Consider the following 6,327-nt stretch of genomic DNA (forward strand, 5'->3'; position numbering starts at 1 on the left):
TGGGAGTTATGTGGACTAGGTGACCACGCGCTGCAGCCAAGGCTCCGAGTAGTCGCAACCCCAAAACGCAACACGAGGTTGGAGAAGAAGAAGGAACCTCTTAACAATCTATGCTACAGATGAGTAGCTGTGTCTAAGAGGGTGAATTCAAGCAGGACCACCTGGTTATTATCTCCAAGGAATCGTGTGTCTACACTGCTTTCATTCCCACGCTGGAACCATTTACGCGGCTAATTAGCCATCCGCAGAAGACCCCTTTTTCAGAACGAGGGCGAGGAAACAGACCACTAAGAGAAAGGACACTGACATCGTGTGGACAATCAGAGACTTACACCCGGTAACAAAAGAGGTGCCGCCATCAGAGAAGAGACACCCCATCAGAGACCTTCGACAACTAATTACATCATTATATTCTGACCCATAAGAGCGGCAGTTCAGGGCAAGGTGTTAGGGCTAAACTAAGCATAGGTTACAAATGTATCCAAGTGTGCTTTTCTCTCGTGCAGTCTCTCTTTCTCTCTGTTTCAAAGAATCCCCATTTTGTGTAACAGTGGTCATATTGTGTTGGTCCACTAGGGACCTGTTTTCATTGTACTAAGTTCTAATCAATAGCCTCAACTGTGTATATGTATCTTATATTATCATTTAGCTTGTTAGTAAATGAATAATCAACTCAATTGGTGTGGTACCGAATGATTTAGTGAGACTCAGGTTTGTGCAGATTCGCGAATAATGCATCGTTCAGGATGAGACTGTAGAGGAAATTAATTAATTAGCGACTGTTGTAAAATCGATAAACTGATATTCTATGAGTTAATTTGGGAAACGAAAACTCAATAAAAACAAACTTTTCCCATGGTGCCCCGGGTTACTTAGTTAATGATTATCTGATTAATTTAATCATGTAATTATAAACAGTTAATAATTTGATGAACAGCAGTCGTCACATGAATCAATACAACGTCACAACAATCTTTAACTCCGTAGTTTTGTTGTCTTAGAATAATTTTTTAACAAACTGTATGGCTTCATATCATGATTTAAGAAAAGGTGGGTTCTTCAGGTATATTATCCCTTGAGCAGAACTACTATTTTCATGTGAAAATGTCATGGGATGCATTTTTCTGTCATTTCTTTTTTGTAAACCAAATCTTTCATACGTTTCACAGCTCCAAGAGCTGGCGGTAATGTTTGTTTTAATCCTTTCTTTTCAACATCTTTGATTCTATATATCAGAAAAGGACAAGTGTTAACTTTGCAATGGCTGAACGTATACAATGACATGGAAGAAGTTTTACACATTGTGTTATTGTAAAATACAAAATATATGCTCAATAGCCCATGCAGATTAACTCACACATATACATTTATGAATAAGAGATGTAGTGTTATGGTATAAAAAATGTATTTAAGATTAAAACTCACCTGCAATGATTTCTTTACATTGTATCGGATATAGTTCACAAGATGTTCACAGTTGTTTCTCAAAATGGAGTAGTTGCCACAATTTTGTTTTCTCTCTGTTATAGCATCTATCATATCATCTGTGGTTCTGACTGTATATCCTTTGTGTCCATCCAAATGATTATATTTTTCATATGCTTCACCTTCATGAATAACGTCAAATAAACATCCTTCTCCTAAAACAAGAAACAGAATTGAATAGCCATTACTAGATATGTAAAAGGTATAAATAAATGTATGGATCTGGATAATGAATGTTAGTATGTAATTCAACATTAGTTATGACATGTTCATTTACCATCAAAATTAAAAATGGTGTTTTGGTGACGGTCAGGAATTGGTTTTGGTGGGTCACCAACGTAGATTGCAAAGTGAAATCCTAGCGGCAGCAGCCTCTTTTGATTGCCTTTCTTCAACAAGCTCCATTCCACTTGGGATCGAATGATATCTCCAAATTGAAACTGTCAAAAAATAAATCATGATTCACAATAACTGTAACACACAATTAAGATGCTCATTATTTTTGCCTGTGTAATAAGCTAGTAATACAATTGTGTTAATTAATATGCTGTTATATAATACTTTAATATTTTTACTCATATTTGTATATGTATGATAATAAAGTTTGGTGATTTTGGTTTTTACACATGTGAAATAGGCAGTGTTCCATAGCTGGAGAAAGTGTGAGCTGTATCAGGGACTCAAACTATAGATTTCTGCAGAGGTTAGAGCCTAATGGATGTTACACTATACCTCCACTAGACACTATAGTATATAACTCCATCAAGCCTGCTTCAAATCACCAGACAACTTATTATGAATGTATGTTACCAACACATTCTACAGGAAAGACAATAGCATTACCAACACCAATAATGAATCAATCCAATTTCAACCACTACAAAAATCCCCAAAGATGTTCTAGGCTCCCCCAAGGTCCTTCTATTAGTGCATTCAGGTTACTGGTTACTCCTGGATATCAACAAGATCCCAGCAGAACCCAAACAACCAGCTCCAGAGAGCTCAGAATTATTATATTCTCACCAGTTTGAAACTAAAACCATGTCAATACCAATACTGTAATGTTTGTAGTATTTTTTTTACCTCCTCAGACCCAGTCCCCTGTAGGTAACTATTTATCTTAAAGTTAATTAATCATACTTTATAGGAGAAGTAATGTATCCTTTTTTACATAAGTGTAGGTTAACATTTAATATGAAGAGTGAACCGATATGCCAAATATTATACAGACAACCAGACACAATTCACTTAACTAAGATTTGTTCTATGTTTGTAGTCTTTTTTTCTGTTAGTTAGAGACAATTGTTTCATATAAAAAAATTATAATAACTATAACTAGCGTATTTCAATTACTTGCAATAAAAAACATGTTAAATTAGCCAAGTACTCTAGATAACTTAAAACCTCTTAAGGATCTGCCCTGTTTCTCACTTTTGTTAAATGCATACTAACAAGATGGTAAATATCATACTAGTAGATTAGAAGATTAACGCTTGGATTTTGTGTTTTGAATTTATTTATTTAAAGTCACTCACTGCCGAGGTGGTCAGTTGAAAAAGTAACATGACCAAAATGAAGGTCTGCTTCATTCTCATCATCATGGGAGTCCAGTGGAAATGCTGGAAAGGAAAGTAAGTTTTCACCGGAAAGTTGTTACGGGGAATAATTGGCCTAACTTTCTGTCATTAGTGAACTGTTTATTTCAAAATCCAGTGTAAAAATCCCAGAAACACTGGGAAATCAAACACACTTACATTGCCCCAAAAAAACATATACAATGATTTAATTCTGACTTAAGACTTCAAAGCCATAACAGCATCCCAAAATACACAGAGGAGTCATGAGCATTTTATTCTTGAAAGGCCACTGATGAGAACCAAATGTCTTAGCATTCATTTAGGCTAATGTATCTCTACTGCTATCTCTTCTAAATTACATTTCGAATCTCAAGAAGCAATTTCAGTGTTCAAACACTCATTTTCTAGCTATAGAGTAGCTTGCCACTGGAGTTGGAGTTAGCTGAGAGATGAACTGTAGCAGCTTTGTTAAATGTCAGACAGACAGTGACTGAAACATGAAAGAAAAGTTCATCAACACAACCTCCAAAAGCAATATGTAAATTGATAGTTTTTAGAAACAGACAAAAACATATTTTAAAAGCTTTCATGCAAATACTTTAATACTCCATGAATTTGGACTCAGGTTTGTTTGGTCCTATGTTAATTTCTGTATTTTTTTTTGGGGGGGGGGGGGGGGGGGTACTTTTTTACCCCAATTGGTAGTTACAGTCTTGTCCCATCTTTGCAACTCCTGTACAGACTCAGGAGAGGTGAAGGTCAAGAGCCATGCGTCCTCTGAAACATAACCCTGCCAAGCCGCACTGCTCGCTTAACCCAGAAGCATCAACATGTCGGAGGAAACACTGTACAACTGGGGACCAAAGTCAGCACCCAGCCCGCCACATGGAGTTGCTAGGACAAGGACATGCCTTCCAGCCAAACCCTCCCTTAAACCAGTCAATGCTGAGTAAACGGTGTGCCACCTCATGGGCACAGCCTGGGATCGAACCCGGGTCTGTAGTGATGCCTCTAGCACTGTAATGCAGTGGCTTAGACCGCTGTGCCACTCGGGATGCCCCAAGGGTATTTGGAATGTATTTGGAAACAAGTAGCCTATTTCAAAAAAGTTTTAAATAGCCTAGTATTTACACAGAATTATTTGAAAACACTTTCAAATATCTTCAAATTGAAGTAATTTAATTCAGCCACATTATTTGAAAATACTCAAACACACAGAAAATAAGTATTTAAAATGCAAATACTTAAATACGCAGGTATTTGTTACCTGGTCAGCAGTTAAGACAGATTGATGAAAAGACCTTTGCCTCCTCTGATAAGTCATGAAGTTTGACTTACCTTCGGAGAGTAAGACAAGTGGACCTTGAGTTGAGAGGTGAGAGTGAAGGGTCTTTCCTGTTGAGAGGAGACAGTGAAGGGTCTTCTCTGTTGAGAGGTAAGAGTGAAGGGTCTTCTCTGTTGAGAGGTGACAGTGAAGGGTCTTCCCTGTTGAGAGGTGACAGTGAAGGGTCTTCCCTGTTGAGAGGTGAGAGTGAAGGGTCTTTCCTGTTGAGAGGAGACAGTGAAGGGTCTTCTCTGTTGAGAGGTAAGAGTGAAGGGTCTTCTCTGTTGAGAGGTGACAGTGAAGGGTCTTCTCTGTTGAGAGGTGAGAGTGAAGGGTCTTCCTGTTGAGAGGTGAGAGTGAAGGGTCTTCTCTGTGATGGTCAGAGCCTTCTGAAGCTGGGAGAGGTGACGTTTTAAATACTGTTCTGACCAGCCTCAGTCTCGCTCCACCAGCTCTGACCTTAACAATTGTAACACGCAAACTAGTTATCAGCTGCTTTGAATAGGTTCTGATATTAGGCCCAGGTGGAGAGATACATGATGGTGCAGGTGGAGAGAGACATGATGGTGCAGGTGGAGAGAGACATGATGGTGCAGGTGGAGGCCCAGAGGGAGAGAAACATGATGGTGTAGGTGGAGGTACAGAGGGAGAGAAACATGATGGTGCAGGTGGAGGCCCAGGTGGAGAGATACATGATGGTGCAGGTGGAGACCCAGGTAGAGAGAGACATGATGGTGCAGGTGGAGAGAGACATGATGGTGCAGGTGGAGGCCCAGAGGGAGAGAAACATGATGGTGCAGGTGGAGGTACAGAGGGTAGAGAAACAAGATGGTGCAGGTGGAGAGAGACATGATGGTGCAGGTGGAGAGAGACATGATGGTGCAGGTAGAGAGAAACATGATGGTGCAGGCGGAGGTACAGAGGGAGAGAGACATGATGGTGCAGGTGGAGGTACAGAGGGAGAGAGACATGATGGTGCAGGTGGAGGTACAGAGGGAGAGAGACATGATGGTGCAGGTGGAGATACAGAGGGAGAGAAACATGATGGTGCAGGTGGAGAGAGACATGATGGTGCAGGTGGAGGTACAAAGGGAGAGAGACATGATGGTGCAGGTGGAGATACAGAGGGTAGAGAAACATGATGGTGCAGGTGGAGAGAGACATGATGGTGCAGGTGGAGGTACAGAGGGTAGAGAAACATGATGGTGCAGGTGGAGAGAAACATGATGGTGCAGGTGGAGAGAGACATGATGGTGCAGGTGGAGGTACAGAGGGAGAGAGACATGATGGTGCAGGTGGAGAGAAACATGATGGTGCAGGTGGAGAGAGACATGATGGTGCAGGTGGAGGTACAGAGGGAGAGAGACATGATGGTGCAGGTGGAGAGAGACATGATGGTGCAGGTGGAGGTACAGAGGGAGAGAAACATGATGGTGCAGGTGGAGAGAGACATGATGGTGCAGGTGGAGAGAGACATGATGGTGCAGGTGGAGGCCCAGGTGGAGAGAGACATGATGGTGCAGGTGGAGGTACAGAGGGAGAGAGACATGATGGTGCAGGTGGAGGTACAGAGGGAGAGAGACATGATGGTGCAGGTGGAGGTACAGAGGGAGAGAGACATGATGGTGCAGGTGGAGGTACAGAGGGAGAGAGACATGATGGTGCAGGTGGAGGCCCAGAGGGAGAGAAACATGATGGTGCAGGTGGAGGTACAGAGGGTAGAGAAACATGATGGTGCAGGTGGAGGTACAGAGGGAGAGAGACATGATGGTGCAGGTGGAGGTACAGAGGGAGAGAGACATGATGGTGCAGGTGGAGAGAGACATGATGGTGCAGGTGGGGGTACAGAGGGAGAGAGACATGATGGTGCAGGTGGAGGCCCAGGTGGAGAGAGACATGATGGTGCAGGTGGAGGTACAGAGGGAGAGAGACATGATGGTG

The 6,327-nt window shown here is 41.7% G+C and overlaps 1 long non-coding RNA gene across 1 annotated transcript; it reads right to left on the reverse strand.

The window, feature by feature from the left end:
* Positions 1–1,551: 1,551 nt before the first annotated feature.
* On the reverse strand, positions 1,552–4,483 carry LOC129842322 (uncharacterized). Its single transcript, XR_008757540.1, has 4 exons — positions 4,401–4,483; positions 3,021–3,104; positions 1,763–1,925; positions 1,552–1,640 (listed from the first exon to the last, which is right to left on the reverse strand). It is a non-coding gene; the product is annotated as an uncharacterized LOC129842322 (long non-coding RNA).
* Positions 4,484–6,327: the final 1,844 nt, after the last annotated feature.

Source organism: Salvelinus fontinalis, unplaced genomic scaffold, assembly GCF_029448725.1.
Source record: "Salvelinus fontinalis isolate EN_2023a unplaced genomic scaffold, ASM2944872v1 scaffold_0032, whole genome shotgun sequence".
NCBI classification, from domain to species: domain Eukaryota; kingdom Metazoa; phylum Chordata; class Actinopteri; order Salmoniformes; family Salmonidae; genus Salvelinus; species Salvelinus fontinalis.